We start from the raw sequence: 19,447 nt of genomic DNA, 5'->3' as shown, positions 1-19,447 counted from the left end.
TTTAATGGCCAGTAGTGTAAAAATCAAATAACAATGTTCACCACACAAAAGCTATCAGGCTACTAATGGGAAGGATCGCAGATAAAAAAATAAAAAAACCACGGCTGCCAACCGTTAACGACAAAATGGTTCAAAATTCAAATTCTTCCTTATTTCCCGGACACCCGTTACATGTCAGACTAAACTTAAATTTTCTCACGGATCTGAAAATTTACTACGCATTGATAGCGTCCGTCTTGGGCCGCGCCAGCGTACCGCTGTCGCCGATTAGACAGCGCGAACGTGAATAATTCGTGGCGTCGTGGGCGTTGACAGAAGCGGCGCCGCCTCAAAGCCGGCAGCAGGCAGGCGGCAGGTGTCGGCGCGTAATTGAGGCACGGCGGCACGCCGGCCGCCAGACGCCAGACGCCGCGCCGGGGCGCAGCCGGCGCCCAATTACGGCGCCGCGCGGGTGGCGCCGCGACGCCCGGGCCGCGAGCTGCCTGCGCCAGCACAGCGCCAGTCGCCGCGTCACGCTTAATTAAGGGGTCTAATAGGCCGCCTACCTGCGGCGCAGCCACACACGCTGCCGCACAGACCTTGGTCGCTGACTCGGCCTCAGCTGGTCTTTATCGTTCTGAGTCTCACGCAGCACCTTGTGTCTTAAGTAACACCTTTCTTCATCGCACCATTTCATCATACATCAACATAAACTGATCAGCCGCAACATTATGACCACCTAGCTTATAGGAGGGTCACTCCAAAGGAAATGCACTCTATTTTTATAAAACCCATCTTTTATTTTACATGTTTGAAAGTTTTGCAGTGTGTAGATACATCCTTTAGGAACAATATTTTCATTTCTCCACGTAATTTCCATCCCTCTCAACTGCCTTATGCCATCTTGGAACCAGTGCCTGTATATCCGCACGGTAAACTTCTGGACCACCCTGTTGGAGCCACTGTTTGGCAGCGTTGACAAGGGAGTCATCATCTTCAAACCTTATTCCACGAAGAGAGTCTTTCAGTTTCCCAAAGAGATGATAGTCACACATGTAGGCAGGTCAGGACTGTAAGGCGGGTGTTTCAGTGTTGTCCATCCGAGTTTTGTGATCGCTTCCATGGTTTCTTGACTGACATGTGGCCGTGCATTGTCGTGCAACAGCAAAACATCCTGCTTTTTGTCAAACACGCTCAGTCGAGCTTGAAGTTTCTTCAGTGTCGTCACATATGCATCAGAATTTATGGTGATTCCACTTGGCATGATGTCCACAAGCAAGAGTCCTTCGGAATCGAGAAACACCGTAGCCATAACTTTTCCAGCAGAAGGTGTGGTTTTGAATTTTTTTTTTTTTCTTGGGTGAATTTGCATGACGCCTCTTCGTCTCTGGTGAAAAATGATCGAGCTATGTTTCATCACCTGTGACAATTCTTCTAAGAAATTCATCTCCATCATTCTCGTACTGTTCCAAAAGTTCGCTGCATACCGTTTTTCTTGTTTCTTTGTGAGCCACTGTCAACATCCTGGGAACCCAGCTGGCACAAACCTTTTTCAACGCCAACACTTTCAGTATACTGCAACCGCTTCCTTCGCCTATCCCGGTGTACCGTGACAATTCGTTCACTGTGATACATCTGTCAGCAGTCACCAATTCGTTAACTCTCTGCACATTGTGTGGAGTGTGTGCAGTACGAGGCCTGCCGCTGCGAGGACAATCCTCAATATTGCCGTGCCCGCTTTCATCACGTAACCTGCTTGCCCACCGCCTAACTGTACTGCGATCGAAAAGAGGCATCTGCATACACCTTTTTCAACCTCTTTTGGATGTTTCCCACTGTCTCGTTTTCACAGCACAGAGATTCTATTACAGCACGTTACTTCCGACGAACGTGAAGTCTAGCAGCCATCTTGAAGACATGCTGTGACGGCGCCACGCACGGGAACAGGTTGAACTAAGTTTGAAAACAAGCGGGAAGGATGTATCTACACACTGTAACACTTTCCAACATGCAGAATGAAAACTGTATTTTTACAAAAATTGTGTCTATTTCTTTTGGAGTCACCCTCGTAGCCTGTTTGTCCACCTGTGGCACGGATACAAGCGGCGACCCGTCGTGGCACGGAAGAAACGAGGCCACGGTAGGTCGCTGGAAGGAGTTGGCACCACATCTACACACCTAATTCCCACAAATTATGGGGACTGAACGATGAGCTCTGAAGCCACGCACTATCACATCCCAGATGTATACTCTCTGATTCAGATCTGGCGAGTTGGGTGGACCAGCACATCAACTGGAACTTGACACTGTTTTCCTCGAACCACTCCATCCTTCTGATATGGCGTATTATCTTGCTGAAAAATGCCGCTGCTGTTGGGAAACTCGATAGTCATCAAGGGTTATGTGGTCTGCAGCCAGTGTACGATACTCCTTGACCGTCACGGTATCTTGCACGAGCTCCACTGGACTCATGGATGCCCACGTGAATGTTCCCCAGAGCCATAATAGAGCCGCCGCCAGCTTGCGTCCGTCCCGCAGTACAGGTGTCAAGGAGCTGCTCCCCTGGTAGACGACGAATTCGTGCCACCCATCGACATAATGAAAAAGATGTCGGGATTCGTCAGAACATACAACGCTCTTACAGTGCGCCAACTTCCATTGCCAATAGTCACGTGTCAAATTCATTCGTAGTTGCCAATGTCGTGGTGTTAACATTGCCTCATGCGTGGGTCGTCGGCTGCGGAGGCCCATCGTTAAGTGTGCACTGTCTATTCAGACACACTTTTACTCTGCCCAACTTTAAATTCTGATGTTAGTTCCGCCACATTTCGCTGCCTGTCTAGTTTTGCCGGTCTGCCCAGCTTACGACAGCTGACATCTGGAATGAGGGTTGGCGGCTCAACCCCACAACGTTTGGACGTGGTTTCATATTGGTCTCCCTACGTGTTGAAGACACTCACCACAGCACTCATCGAACACCCAAGTCGTGCAGTTCCCGTAACACTCGTGCCGAGTCTCCAGGCCATCGAAATCTGCCCTCGATCAGAGAGATCGCGCGCCTGCCCCATTCTACACACGGACAGCACGCTCACTGATACTACATGCAAGTCTCTGACTAGCAGTCATTCCTCGCCAGGTGACGCTGTTGTCGCCTGGACAGGTTTATATCGATAGTAAGTCACTCGTCATTATGTTCTGACCACTCATTGTACACTGACGAGCCAAAACATTACGACCACTGCACATCGCAGGAAAGTGCCTTATGACTCGTACAGAAATTGGCGTGCTCCAACGTTTGAGAGCCTGAGAGAGATGAAACCCGTTACGGCCCACAAAAACGTCCAGCTTCAGTGGCTGCTAAAAAAGCTTGCAGGCTCCATTGTTTCTGGGGCAGCGTGTGGGAGGGTTGCTTCACCCCAGCCACAATTTCCTGTTACGCCTGGCCGTCTGAACAGCCAGCGTCCATTCAGCGTGGCAGAGTTCTTATACGTTCTTGCAATTTCGTATCGTCTAATATTCCGAGACTCAAAACTCGCTGACCTCTAGCAGCTAGCTTACGGCTTTCCCGTACCACTTCGGCCCGTCATCTCTACCCCTTTTCATTATTCAACACTAATTTCATTGATCAAGCTGTGTGTTCCGTCCCAATGTAACGCCCCTTTTATTTTGTGAGCGGTTCAAGACACTGACACCAGATGTTTGTTTGCAAATAATAGTGCTCAGAGACGCACGCAATTTTATTTTATAGTTAACGCACCTAACTGTTTTACCAATCGCTGTATTGAAGAAACTATTTTTTTTTCATACCTGAAGCCACTGTTGACTCTCCTCCGTGCCGAATTAAGTTCATTATCAGAGCTAATGCTGGTGTTACACTTTGTTACCTTGGAGCACCCTTAGGGTGACTTTTCTTTCTGGTGTGTTTATGCAGAGGCACTATTTTTTGAAAGAGATTTTTTGCTTTTGACTGTAGACTTTTATTCGTTTCTATCAAACAGTCACGATTTCGGATTCAGTGCATTTGAATTTGAAAGTTAATATAATGCGCAAATCATAAAGTGCAGATCATAATGTGAAAAACAAAAAGTTATTAAATATTTAACAGCATTACTTACATCTCAAAAAATGTCCTACCTGTCTAAATAACATATTGTCGAAATAACGTATGTCTGGTCATATACGCCAGTCATAGCATTAAAGGACACGAGTACATATCAAAAACATCAAAAACACATAATATGGCTGATATTGTGCATAGAAAATAAACATTCACGCACTGCAGTGCGTTTTTGATAGTACATTGCTGTCACCTGCATTCATCACACCCATACATAGGCAGACGTTAATCATTTGTCAAAACGAGAGCAGAGATTGTTACAAAGACGCAGTATTATGTGAGCAGCGGCAAGGTTATTGACTGTCACTTAACATGTTTTTCACCTGTGTCAATGATTAGTTGTTATGAAAACCGGCAAGTTGCACTCACAAGGGGAGGCCGCCAATTGTGAAATTCAGATTCGATTCATACTGCGCATAATAAAAGCTCATGGCCAGAGGTGTAATGTGGCAAAGCACCAAGATGCACTTCTCAGCCGTTGTCGAGAAAACCGATAGTTAAAAAGAAACCGTTGCGGTGAAATACTCTCTACGATTAATAATTTTCTACAGTGTTGTGGCGCAGCGGTAAACGCTCGGGTTTGTAATCCGAAAGTCGCCGGATCGAATCTCGCGCCATGCAACTTTTTTCTTTTTAGTATTTGTTTTTTGTAATTCAAATGTGTATATATATATACACACACACACATATATATATAATTCCCGGCAATCAGTTGCAACAATTATGCATATAATAAGTTGTTGAAAGTCGTTTGTCGTGGAAAAACTGGCGACTTCGAATATCATTATGTTTTCCGCAAACAAAGTTGTATTTCACAAATGTTATTAATTGTCTTCATAATGTTTACCACGTATAGTTAACGGAAGACGTAGAAACGATATTCCGAAACGAATACGTATAGCGTAAGTCAAACGTTCGAATTAGAATAGAGACCCCACGAACACAAATTTGCTGTGGCAGGTATGAAATATAAACTCCGTTACTCGCTCGCTACACTTGATGGACAGATGTTGAATGGGCCGAAACGAGCCGCCGCATAACAGCGTAGTTGCCTGCTAACTTCGAAAGAAGGTAGATGCGGTCCCTAGCGCAACTTATAACATCGTCGAAAATCAGTGCGGGCGTGAGAGCTTTGGTACACCCTGTTAAACAAACGGAAAAATGGAGGCGGTACAATTGGAGAGCGATCCGCCTTCACCAACATGCATAAGCAATTCATTAATGCAACTTTTTTTTATTATTACAAAAAACTAATAATAAAAAAAAGTTGCATGCCGCGGGATTCGATCCGGCGACCTTCGGATTACGAACCCGAGCGCTTACCGCTGCGCCACGACGCTGTAGAAAATTATTAACCATAGATAGTATTTCAACGCAACGGTTTCTTTTAACTGTCGATTTTCTCGACAACGGCTGAGAAGTGCATCTTGGTGCTTTGCCACATTACACCTCTGGCCATGAGCTTTTATTATGCGCAATATGAATCGAATCTGAATTTCACAATTGGCAGCCTCCCCTTTTCAGTAAAAAAAAATAAGGAACTAACTTATGCTAAGGACAACACACACACCCATGCCCGAGGGAAGACTCGAACCTCCGACGACGGGGGGCGGGGGGGGGGGGGGGGGGGGGAGGCGAGCCGCGCGGGCCGTGACAAGGCTATCAGGCTATCCCACGCTGTTGCTCAATATGTGATGTGGTACGATGTAAAAAAAAATATCATAAAAAAGGACACGGATTTGATTTCCATCCCTTACATCCCGCTCTGGCTACCGTTCTGTGGGTTACGTTACAAACACCGATCTAAAAAAACTCTGAACGTAAGTGAGAAGGAGTAAAAGAGATGAAGGAAACCCTACTGATGAAATGGGTCATATAGCGATTGAAAAAACAAAACCACGAGGAAAGCAGCTTCATTGTCAAGGATCGCCCAGAATTAAGTAACAGATTGCTGAAGTGAACGTCTGCAGTGATGCACTCTACGAAATGATACGAGAGCAATGTAGAATCGAATAAAGAAAGAAGAGGTTGAAGCGTCTTACTATGAAAGAAGAGAAATCGAAAACCAAAGAAATCGATAATCTACGAAGTGAGACTAGAGAGCTATAGTCACTATTTTGTACTCGGCTACGTTTGCGAACAGGGATGGAGCGTCGCAGCAGCCGCAGTTGGATCAGATACCTGAGTTTGCAGGTAGGTATCACCAGCACTCGCGGAGAGGCATAAATTATGCGACGAGAAATTAATTAAATCTCCCGTATAAATCACGCAAGGAGGTGCTGGCACTCTGCCCGCGGAACATCTGGTAACTATGCATGCACCTGCCCCTCCTCCTCCCCCCTCCCCCCCCCCCCCTCCCCAAGGCTTCAGCAGACCAGCTGAACATCACGTGCCGCGCCAAGATAGTTTCACCACTGTCTCGTACGTTATGTACAATTGTACGTTAAAGTACTGTTGCTACTGAATTTGTGATTTCTGCAGTTGTCTATTCAAGGTGATGCTGTGCATAGCCCAAAACAAATAATCTATTGCTTCCCCTATAGCGTTGGGCAACGGCCTTGCCGCAGTGGACACACCGGTTCCCGTGAGATCACCGAAGTTAAGCGCTGTCGGGCGTAGTCGGCATTTGGATGGGTGACCATCGAGGCCACCATGCGCCGTTGCCATTTTTCGGGGTGCACTCAGCCTCGTGATGCCAATTGAGGAGCTACTCGACCAAATAGTAGCGGCTTCGGTCAAGAATACCATCATAACGACCGGGAGAGCGGTGTGCTGACCCCACCTCCCTCCTATCCGCATCATCGACTGAGGATGACACGGCGGTCAGATGGTCCCGGTAGGCCAAATGGTTCAAATGGCTCTGAGCACTATGGGACTTAACATCTGTGGTCATCAGTCCCCTAGAACTTAGAACTACTTAAACCTAACTAACCTAAGGACATCACACACATCTATGCCCGAGGCAGGATTCGAACCTGCGACCGTAGCAGTCGCGCGGTTCCGGACTGAGCGCCTTAACCGCCACTCGTGGCCTGAAGACGGAGTGCTTTTCCCCCTATAGTGTTCGTCCGACGGGTACGCATGTAAATTTAATTACCACCTCGAAAAAATGGAGTTACGTAAATTAATTGTTTATTATTGTTACACATCTGTGGTTATGGTAGACAGTGAACTTGGCTCCCCACAGTACCGTAGCACACCCTTAGAGCAGCAGAAACAGATCAAGTGGCGTAGCCTGCAGTAATGCGTTTTCTGTATTTGAAGAGGAGCAACGCTCCAGCACTCCATGCTGAGCTGGTGAAGCTGTACGCCAACGATACATCATGGTATGGGACAGCTGTTAGGTGGCACAAGTACTTCTTCCAGTCTGAATAACGGAAGAAGAAGTGCCAGACCATCTCTCTGCAGTCGCAAGGCAAGTGGAGGCCGTGGTGCTCGGAGACCTCTTATCACAATCGAGGCGACAGGAGAAAAAGTTAATTCTCTCATGGTCCATCCGACAACATCTTGCATGACATTTTCAACATGACAAATGTCAGCACCTGTTCAGTTCCGCTACTGCTCACACCCATTCAAAATGCCCACAGTACAGAGGCAACAGCCGAACGTTTCAGCTGTGCCAGACCAGAAAGGTGACTTCTATATTCACCCAATCAGCGTGGATGAGTGTATCACCGGGACCGGGTGTATCATGTAGTCCCGAGGAGCAAAGCAAACAACTGAAACGCGTGGATTCACCATTGCCGAAAAAGACGAAGACCTAACCACCATAAGAAAAGGTGATGCTTAGTGTTTTCTGGGATTGCAAAGGTGTAGTTCAAAAAGATTATACTCACAGGGTGCACACCGTCAATAGAGCAAACTAGCGAAGTCTGACAAGATTACGGGATACTGTCAAAACGAAGCGTATGACAAGCTGGCCAAGGGCGTATATCTGGCCCACGACCAGACACACATGCTACCTCTTTGATTTATCAAATTTTGCCTCGCCCTGTATTCTCCTGACGTGGCATCCAGTCAATTTTCCTCTTACCTCGTATGAGTAAACTATTGCGTGGCAGGCATTTTCAGAATGACTACGAGGTAATTTTCAAGGCGCAATGATGCCGGAACAATTAAAATGTAGACTTCTACAACCAAGGTCTGCGCCAACTCGTTCATCGTTAGGAAAATGTATCGTCACTTTGAAGGGTGAATATTTAGAGAAGGATTGGCACCACCATCAGATTTCGTGTTTACAACAAGATTCTTTCCAGTTAATAAAACTCTGCGACTACTCCGCGACAATATTCCATCTGGTATGCAATATACACACAGTCCAGTCACATTATTGTGACCACCAGCTGCTACCGTCGCAGGTTCGAATCCTGCCGCGGGCATGGATGAGTATGATGTCCTTAGGTTAGTTAGGTTGAAGTAGTTCTAAGTTTAGGGGACTGCTGACCTCAGATGTTAAGTCCCAGCGAATTGACGCGTGGTGCAGGGAATGGCAATTGAATCTCAATGTAGACAAGTGTAATTTGCTGCGAATACATAGAAAGAAAGATCCCTTATCATTTAGCTACAATATAGCAGGTCAGCAACTGGAAGCAGTTAATTCCATAAATTATCTGGGAGTACGCATTAGGAGTGATTTAAAATGGAATGATCATATAAAGTTGATCGTCGGTAAAGCAGATGCCAGACTGAGATTCATTGGAAGAATCCTAAGGAAATGCAATCCGAAAAAAAAGGAAGTAGGTTACAGTACGCTTGTTCGATCACTGCCTGAATACTACTCAGCAGTGTGGGATCCGTACCAGATAGTGTTGATAGAAGAGATAGAGAAGATCCAACGGAGAGCAGTGCGCTTCGTTACAGGATCGTTTAGTAACCGCGAAAGCGTTACGGAGGTGATAGATAAACTCCAGTGGAAGACCCTGCAGGAGAGACGCTCAGTAGCTCGGTACGGGCTTTTGTTGAAGTTTCGAGAACATACCTTCACCTCCCTCCTACGTATATCTCGCGAAGAGATCATGAGGATAAAATCAAAGAGATTAGAACCTACACAGAGGCATACCGACAATCCTTCTTTCCACGAACAATACGGGACTGGAATAGAAGGGAGAACCGATAGAGGTACTCAATGTACCCTCTGCCACACACCGTCAGGTGGCTTGCGGAGTATGGATGTAGATGTAGATAGTACTTAGAGCCATTTGAACCATTTTAACCGCCGCCTATGTTCAACTTCGAGGTGCAGACGGCTGGTGGCAACACTAGCAGTGGAGGGTACATGAAACATGACGGGGGATGCGGAAAACAGTGCAATCGTAATCATAATGCGGAAACGGCGCGATTTACCTAATGTCCAAAAGAGCGTGATCATTGCCTTTCGGGCCAAGGGCGGAAGTACTTCCGAAAAGGCTAAATTTTGTAAAGTGTTCGCGTGCCGCCGTGCATGACAAAATGTCGCTATCCAAAGCCGACGCGAAGGCAACTGTGGTTCAACATGAGCCATATATGACGGCGGTACACGACAACTGCGGAGATATATACGGGAGAATAGACTTGTAAATGTAGATCAACGTACCACCCAGATGAACCAAGGGGGCTACAAACAGTGTATCCTCAATGACCGTTGAGCGGATGTTGCCACGTAAGGACTTCCGCATCAGGCGCCTGATTCATGCACCCACGCTGACTGCTGTACGTCGGCGACGGAGGCTGGAATTTGCACGCCCATACCGCAATTGAACGTCCACTGAGAGGCGGTAGGTGGCATTTCCAGATGAATCACGTTGTACATCCATTAGATGTTGGCGTGTACGGCGTGAAACATCTGAAAGCAAACACCCTGTAACAACTGTCGGAAGGTGCCAGGCCGGACGAGAGATGGTTCAAATGGCTCTAAGCACTATGGGGCTTAACATCTGAGGTCATCAGTCCCCTAGACTTAGAACTACTTAAACCTAAATAACCTAAGGATATCACACACTTCCATGCCCGACGCAGGATTCGAACCGGCGACTGTACCAGCCGCACGGTTCCGGACTGAAGCGCCTAGAACCGCTCGGTCACAGCGGCCGGCCCTGAGGAGAGAGCGGTATTTTCTGGTGAATATTTTCGTGGCATTCCCTAGCTGATCTCATCATTCTGGAAGGTAACCTACAACAATACCACGTCCCTTGGTACGATGGCCTCTACAAGCAGGAAGATGCAGTGTGTCACACAGCTCACAGCGCACGTGCGAGGTTCGAAGCCCACCAGAGTGAGTTTACAGTAACCCACTGGCCATCAAACTCCCCTGATTTAAACCCAATAGAAAGCTTGTGGGATCGCCTCGATCAGTCTGTATGCGTCAGGATCCTCAACTGAGAAACATAGCGCAGCTGGCTACATCCTTGCCAGTGTCTTCCAGAATGTCATTGAATCTCTTCTTGGCCGGCCCGGGTGGCCGAACGGTTCTAGGCGCTACAGTCTGGAACCGCGTGACACCTACAGTCGCAGGTTCGAATCCTGCCTCGGGCATGCATGTATGTGATGTCCTTAGGTTAGTTAGGTTTAAGCAGTTCTAAGTTCTAGGGGACTGATGACCTTAGAAGTTTAGTCCCATAGTGCTCAGAGCCATTTGAACCTTTTTTTTTTTTAATCTCTTCTTGCAATTGTAGCAGCGGTCTGCGCTGCAAAAGGCGGTTATTGAGGCTTTTTTTTTTTTTTTTTTTTTTTGACAGATGGTCACATTAATGTGACTGGACAGTGCATGAAATAGGCGGAATACCGTCATAATTCTATAAAAATGTACTAACTCCTACTCCAGGTATCGATAGGTGTGCGTATTACTGAAGTATCAGTGTAATAGGTCATGGTTGCGAAATACTGTCACAGTTAACTTGCTGAAGAATGGAACTGCTGGAAAAGGCGACCTCGTGAAAGATCAGTTTGGACTCTGGAGAAATGTAGGAAAATGTGGGGCGAGCCTCATCCTATGGCTGATCTTAGAAGGTACGTCATGGAAAGGCTAATCAACGAAAAACAGCATGTGTAAATTCAGAGACAGATTTTGACAATTTTGACTGGAATACACTCGGGAAAGAAGAGGAGGCATGGAGTTAAATTAGGGTTGTAGCCTATCCTCAGTGTTACTCAGTCTGTACATTGACCAAGCTGTGAAAGAAAAAAAGGAGAGGTTTAGAAAAGGAATTAATTTTCAGGTAGAAAAAATTCAAACTTTGTTTGCCGATGATATTTTAATTCGATCAGCGATTGAAAGAGCAAATTAACAGAATTGATAAAGTCTTGAAAAGAGTTTGCAGATGAACGTTAACAAACGTTCGACAAAGATAATAGAATGTAGTCGAATTAAATGGTTCAAATGGCTCTGAGCACTATGGGACTTAACTTCTGAGGTTATCAGTCCCCTAGAACTTAGAACTACTTAAACCTAACTGACCTAAGGACATCACACACATCCATGCCCGAGGCAGGATTCGAATCTGCGACCGTAGCGGTCGCGCGGCTCCAGACTGTAGCGCCTAGAACCGCTCGGCCACCCAGGCCGGCTTCGAATTAAATCTGATGAATATGGACGAAAATGATTAGGAAAAAAAACATTAAAAATAAACAACGTGTTTTGCTAGTTGGTCTACAAAATACTGACGTTGGCCGAAACAGAGATAACATATGCACAGACTGGGAGTAGCAAGAAAAGTGTTTCTGAACGTAATAAGTTTGTTACTGTTCAATATAAATTTAAATATTAGGAAGCGTTTTCTTAATGTGTTCGGAGTGTAGCCTCGTACGGAAGTGAAACGTGAACTATAAACAGTCCAAATAATAAGATAACGGAAGCTTTTGAAATGGGGTGTTACGCTGAAGGTTATTTACGTATATCGGATAACTGATGTGGAAGTACTGAACTGAAGTTGTGAGAACAAAATTTATGGTATAACTTTTCTAAAGGAAGGGATCATTGATTAGATGCACCTTTAGGCATCACGCAGTAATCAGTTTGGTAATGGAGAGGAGTGTGGCGTATAAAGATGGTAAGTAGGTTCAAATGGGTGTAGACCACAGTAGTCATACAGAGATAATGATGCAGGCACAGGATAACTTAGTGTGGAGAGCAGTGCAGAAAATCAGTCTTTGGACTGAACGCAAGAACAACAGGCGAAGCCAATCTCATAATTTACAAACATGTCTGTTCCTAGAGGTTCAAAAGCCAAAGGATGTTTATTACTCATTGTAGCTGACAATATACATCTACATTTATACTCCGCAAGCCACCCAACGGTGTGTGGCGGAGGGCACTTTATGTGCCACTGTCATTACCTCCCTTTTCTGTTCCAGTCGCGTATGGTTCGCGGGAAGAACGACTGTCTGAAAGCCTCCGTGCGCGCTCGAATCTCTCTAATTTTACATTCGTGATCTCCTCGGGAGGTATAAGTAGGGGGAAGCAATATATTCCATACCTCATCCAGAAACGCACCCTCTCGAAACCTGAACACCAAGCTACACCGCGATTCAGAGCGCCTCTCTTGCAGAGTCTGCCACTTGAGTTTGCTAAACTTATCCGTAACGCTATCACAGTTACCAAATAACCCTGTGACGAAACGCGCCGCTCTTCTTTGGATCTTCTCTATCTCCTCCGTCAACTCGATCTGGTACGGATCCCACACTGATCAGCAATACTCAAGTCTAGGTCGAACGAGTGTTTTGTAAGCCACCTCCTTTGTTGATGGACCTCATTTTCTAAGGACTCTCCCAATGAATCTCAACCTGGTACCCGCCTTACCAACAATTTTATATGATCATTCCACTTCAAATCGTTCCGTACGCATACTCCCAGATATTTTACAGAAGTAACTGCTACCAGTGTTTGTTCCGCTATCATATAATCATACAATAAAGGATCCTTCTTTCTATGTATTCGCAATTCATTACATTTGTCTATGTTAAGGGTCAGTTGCCACTCCCTGCACCATGTGCTTATCTGCTGCAGATCTTCCTGCATTTCGCTACAATTTTCTAATGCTGCAACTTCTCTGTATACTACAGCATCATCCGCGAAAAGCCGCATGGAACTTCCGACACTATCTACTATCTGGGGTAACACTTTACGGAACTTTGTTATTTAGGATTTAGTAAGTGGTGAACCCTTAAGGGCACTGTTTCCGCGTTCCCTTTGATGGGCTGTAGGAGAAAATATGCTCCGACTGAGGACAAGTAAAAGTGTCGAGGGAAAGTGTGGTGGGCACTTGGGTGGGGAAGTCCACTCTCGCGCCGAGTCGAGCCTCTGCCAAGATGGCGGCCGCGAGGCCTCTCCCCCCACCCCTCGCTTTTCTCGATGACGGGACAAGTGGGAAATTGCGCGCCTGGTGCCGCGGGCGCCCATTGTGCGGGGATTTGAGGAGTAATTTGGGCCGCGCAAGCGTCTCCGCCGTCGACGTTGGCGTCCTGTCCGCCGCGCACTGCTGGGGGCGACGTGGTGCTCCGAGGCCGAATTTCTGTCTCCCGGCCGGGGATATCCGGGGCCTCCGACGCCGGCAGTAAAATTTGCTGGTACCGTAACTAGCACCGTTGGTTGCGACGGCTTCACGGGGCACATCAAGACTTCATCATTCCTATTCTTCGCTAAAAAAAAGTGGAGTAGACCCAGAAGAAGGCCGCTGCAACCGTGGTCGGAACGTTGGTTCTCTACAGTAGTAGTTTTATACAATATGACGCGGTACCAAACCCAGAAAAATTTTATGTCCACTGACTCTGGCCGCGGAAACCTACGCAATTATATTGGTGTATTCTTGTCTCTGCTAATACTGTACAGCAGACGACGTCTCTCCCACGCTGAATTTTATCTCCTGTACTCGCCCATATACTGAATGTCTGTTCACAGTGAGATTCTCCACCATGCCGCAGCCTGCGTGTCGTGCGGTAGTGTTGTATCTACGTATTACCCATTCTTTACAACCTGGAAGGCATTGATAGTCACCAGATAATATTGCAATATAGTCTCAGGATAAATTAGTATATTTACAGTGTTCTTAACCTTTGTGTTTGTTGCTGTCGCCATGGTGTCCTATAATGTGTTACCAGCTGTCAGGGTTTCAAGTACAATCCTAGTCGAAGGGACACGAACCAAACGGCATACAGATGCTACAAAAGAATCGTGTGAATGGACCCGCTTTCCAAAAAGGGAAATAAGATTCTTAAGAGGTAGGAGACATACTCTCACAATTTTGATACTGATAACAAGTGTGAATGCTGCGCGGAGTGGCCGCGCGGTTTGAGGCGCCATGTCACGGATTACGCGGCCTCTCCCACCGGAGTTTTGAGTCCTCCCTCGGGCATGGGTGTGTGTGTGTGTGTTGTTCTTAGCATAAATAAGTTTAAATAATGTGTAAGTCTAGGGACCGATTCCCGCAGCAGTTTGGTCCCTTAGGAATTCACACACACACACACACACACACACACACACACACACGTGTGCATGTGTTGACAATAGGCATAATTATTTATAAAGTGAGTTTGTTTTCTGTTATTGTAATAGAACTGGGTAATTTTTTTAAATTTTTGAAATGAAATACTGTGAAAAGAGAAAGTGGAACACGATAGACGACAAATCCGAAGATCCGAGACTCAACACCCTGTTGGGGCAAGGATTTCTTATTTACTCTCATGATTTCTTTCACCTTTAGTAATGGTTTGTTAATGTAAAAAATGCTAAGCTGCTCCGAGGTTCTGAATCCATGTCAAACTGTTGCCGTGGAGTGAGTGGTTCTCCCCACCCACTGCCATGCTTTGAACACGCTCAAAGCTGTGTCCCAACACTTACTTAGGTGTACAGATTCTTTTAAAACACAATCCTAGAATGTGACGACCTATGTTAACACCTCGGTGCCGCTATAATTCATCCTACGTCACGGCTGATTTGGTTGTTCCTTATCTCTGTGACGCTTATGTTCCGCACATCTGTCCTCTATTGTGCGGGTAATCTGACCTACTTACATTTTCCCGCACTGCAAGGAATGTGACAGACTCTTCGTATTTGGAGTCTTAGGTCGTCCTTAAAATCCACTTTGAGGCTTCTGTTTTGGTCGGCGGGTGATGTACATACCTGTTGATGTTATGTATTCTGCCATTTTTGGCGAACTTGTTGCCAACTTAACGGATAAATATCGTCGTAATAGGTATCTCTTCTTCCTCTACGAGCTGTGGCCTAGGCTCCTTAGGTTTTGTTGTGTGGAGAACGTTAATGATTGTTTATGCTGTTTGAGATTATGCTTGCTCGGGAGTGCGTGTCTGTGTGGGTGGGTGGGTGGTTGAGTGGTTGTGTGTGTGATAAAAATGGAGATGGGATGAAACTGTGTGAGGAACATAAGGTATGCGCATCGGATTGCATCGAGGGAGCTATCGAAGCCATCTCACCAACCAACGAAACTATCACCGCCAGAAGGGTCTTATGGCTTCACTCCATATGGCACTGCGAAGAGGTTTGGAATTTAATCCGGGACATGGGCCGACAGTCTCGTGTTTCGAGAGCGTACGCCAACAAAAGCCCTCATTCGCTTACAAAATTTATGCCGGCGAATATTTCTCCCGCACGATGACTAAACGCAGATTGATGACAGTAACATTATCATCAATTTACAGCTGACTACGAGATTATTGTGGTTATAAAGCTTCAGTTTGGATCGAATTGTGAACGTAATTAGTCTCAGCGTAACGTTTGCAAAAATCGTTGTTTTCTTTCATTATTTCCCCGGCGAGTTTAAATTAATAATGTTAACGAAATAGCCGACTATACTGATGGCGTAATAGCCGAATCGATTGAGGCCAAGAAAGGTCGAATATCGCGAATACTTCGTATGGTCGGAAATTTTTGTACAGTGGTAGGAGGGAGTACCACGAACAACATACTACAAAACCCTGACTGGTGAGGGATGAGTGTGGGAGTTGGAGGTTCGTCTGAAGGTCACTTCCTTACGTTGTTTTTTTAGAAAACTCTACAACCATGGCCTCCAGCGAGAACGTATCCCAAAACAAAATTTAACTACATTGGTTTTCCACAAAGGAAATCCTGTTCACTTTTTCTGTATGACTTATTGTTTGCGACTAGAGAGCGAGAAACTATGAAAATCATACAGAAGAGTTTTGTAAGAGGGGAAACGCTTCTACAACTTAAATGTTAACATGGAAATACTCCTTCGCGTTTTCTAAATTTTTGCATATCACCCTTATTTACAAGGCGCATTGCTAATACGCCGCTGCAGATGCAGGGTAGCACGTCCGCACAATAGCGATGCGTATCTGCTTGGCACAAGTGCTAGAGAGAGAACACGAACATACGTTCGCGCACATGCGCGCGTCACGGGCGCCGCAGGCTGCGTTCGCTATCGCAGCTCGCCCGATAGGCGAGCGCACGGCTACCGGCTCTCCTGGTGGAACTCCATTTCCGATTCGTCGCCCACAGCCTGTCGGCTCTGAGGCATCCACAGGGAGGTACGCGCTAACACGGCGAAGCCTATCCGGGTTCGGAGGCACAGCTAGAGACATGGTAAAAGTATCGATATCCCTTCGTATCGAATATATTCATCTAGACATCGATACTATTTTACTCGACCCTTTTCAATTGATTCTTTTACTCGTACCAGTGCAGTACCCTACCGTATGAAATTTTGGCCGCGTGCCTCAGTTGTAGCACTTTGGTCAACTGAACGCATGAGCACCAAGAGGCCAACAACAGAACGAGCGGTGTGTATGCGACCGACAGAGTCAATATCCGAAAACATTTGCAACGCTTCGCTAATCTTGGTAACGTTCGTTCGCAGTTCGTTCAGCTGGAATCCCCTTACTTTCACCATTCGACTTACTTGTTTCTTTTTGTATTGATGTTTAAAGCAATTTAAGTGCAGTTTAAGTAACTGAAGCAGAGACAGGATGGCGCCTACCACAACTGAAACATCGCTGTATTTTGGTAAACTGGGCTATACTCAAGTGAGGTGCAAAATCAGTCTTCGAGAAATTCTTCAAACAAGAGAAAGCATTTAAGAAAACACCCGCCACAGTAGCAAGCTAAAATTACAAGGTGTACAACTTTGCTTCCGCCGTTTTTCCCCCAATATTTGAGGCTTTAATGAAACAAATTCCACTACTGGCCATTAAAATTGCTACACCACGAAGATGACGTGCTACAGGCGCGAAATTTAACCAATAGGAAGAAGATGCTATGATATGCAAATGATTAGCTTTTCAGAGCATTCACACAGTCTTGGCGCCGGTGGCGACACCTGAAACGTGCTGACATGAGGAACGTTTCCAACCGATTTCTCACACACAAACAGCAGCTGACCGGCGTTGCCTGGTGAAACGTTGAGATGCCTCGTATAAGGAGGACAAATGCGTACCATCACGTTTCCGACATTGATAAAGCTCGGATTGTAGCCTATCGCGATTCCGGTTTATCGTATTGCGACATTGCTCCTCGCGTTGGTCGAGATCCAACCACTGTTAGCAGAATATGGAATCGGTGGGTTCAGGAGGGTAATTCGGAACGCTGTGCTGGATCCCAACGGCCTCGTATCACTAGCAGTCGAGATGACAGGCTGTAACGGATCGTGCAACCACGTCTCGATCTCTGAGTAAAAAGATGGGGACGTTTGCAAGACGACAACCATCTGCACGAACGGTTCAACGACGTTTGCAGCACCATGGACTATCAGCTCGGAGACCATGGCTGCGGTTGCCCTTGACGCTGCATCACAGACAGGAGCGCCTGCGATTGTGTACTCAACGATGAACCTGGGTGCACGAATGGCGAAACGTCATTTTTTCGGATGAATTCAGGCTCTGTTTACAGCATCACGATGGTCGCATCCGTGTTTGGCGACACGGCGGTGAACGCACATTGGAAGCGTGTATTCGTCATCGCCATACTCGCGTATCACCCGGCGTGATGGTATGGGGTGCCATTGGTTACACGTCTCGGTCACCTCTTGTTCGCATTGACGGCACTTTGAACAGTGGACGCTACATTTCAGATGTGTTACGACCCGTGGCTCTACCCTTCATTCGATCCCTGTGAAACCCTACATTTCGGCAGGATAATGCACGACCGCATGTTGCAGGTCCTGTACGGGCCTTTCTGGATACAGAAAATGTTCGACTGCTGCCCTGGCCAGCATAATCTCCAGATCTCTCACCAATTAAAAACGTCTGGTCAATGGTAGCCGAGCAACTCGCTCGTCACAATACGCCAGTCAGTACTCTTGATGAGCTGTGGCACCATGTTGAAGCTGCATGGGCAGCTGTACCTGTACACGCCATCCAAGCTCTGTTTGTCTCAATGCCCAGGCGTATCAAGGCCGTTATTACAGCCAGAGGTGGTTGTTCTGGGTACTGATATCTCAGGATCTATGCACCCAAATTGCGTGGCGTGGAAATGTAATCACATGTCAGTTTTAGTATAATATATTTGTCTAATGAATACCCGTTTAACATCTGCATTTCTTCTTGGTGTAGCAATTTTAATGGCCAGTAGTGTAGTTACACCGATGCGCAATTGATCTAAACAGGTGATATTCAGAGGGAGCAACGTCTGGAGAATACGGCGGGTGGGTAGCACTTCCCATTTTAACGTTTCCAAGTACGTTTTGATCTCTTTTGCAACGTGGGGTCGAGCGTTGTAGTGATGCAAAATCACTTTATCGTGCTTCTCTCCCCTAGAACTTAGAACTACTTAAACCTAACTAACCTAAGGATATCACACACATCCACGTCTGAGGCAGGACTCGAACCTGCGACCGTAGCAGTCGCGCGGTTCCGGACTGAAGCACCTAGAAGCGTTCGACCACAGGCCTGAGGTGTACCAACGCGTTATACACTTGCTCAACCTGTGAATCTTGTTCTCTGGAATATATCATCCAATTTTTCTGAAATTCTAATCATTTGTTTGTCTGTTCACGTACATCACATATACCAATTCCCGTACCATTAGAATAATTTCTTCTTGATGAGTAGTTTTTTTTCTCTCCTCTCTTTCAGAGTGTAATAAAGTGTTATTATCTGACATGGATCAAATATGGAGACAAGCAAGCGCTGCGCTAAAGCTGTGGATTCGGAAGAAACCGTAATAGTCGAGAACGCAAATATAATTTTATTGATCACTAGTTTCGGCTTATCTGCAAGCTATCTTTGGATCATAAAAAATAAGTTGATTAGTGTACAACTGCCAAATGGCGGAATACATCGTGATAATTTGTGTGAGCAGGATCGTTTTTTATACGATCCCATGGAATAATGATGTAAATTATTCCACAAAAACGTCTGCATATGTCATGTACACTAACAGGAACAGTTATATATGTGGAGACTGAG

The 19,447-nt window shown here is 46.1% G+C and overlaps 1 protein-coding gene and 1 pseudogene across 4 annotated transcripts in view; both read left to right on the top strand.

The window, feature by feature from the left end:
* The window catches only part of LOC126480688 (irregular chiasm C-roughest protein), a 1,491,349-nt gene that overhangs the window by 1,121,953 nt on the left and 349,949 nt on the right, over positions 1 to 19,447 (top strand). The window lies entirely within an intron of this gene.
* LOC126482972 (5S ribosomal RNA) lies at positions 6,645 to 6,762 on the top strand (annotated as a pseudogene).

Source organism: Schistocerca serialis, chromosome 5, assembly GCF_023864345.2.
Source record: "Schistocerca serialis cubense isolate TAMUIC-IGC-003099 chromosome 5, iqSchSeri2.2, whole genome shotgun sequence".
NCBI classification, from domain to species: domain Eukaryota; kingdom Metazoa; phylum Arthropoda; class Insecta; order Orthoptera; family Acrididae; genus Schistocerca; species Schistocerca serialis.
The sequence above is the reverse complement of the archived record's forward strand: the minus strand, read 5'-3'. Positions and strand labels throughout refer to the sequence as shown.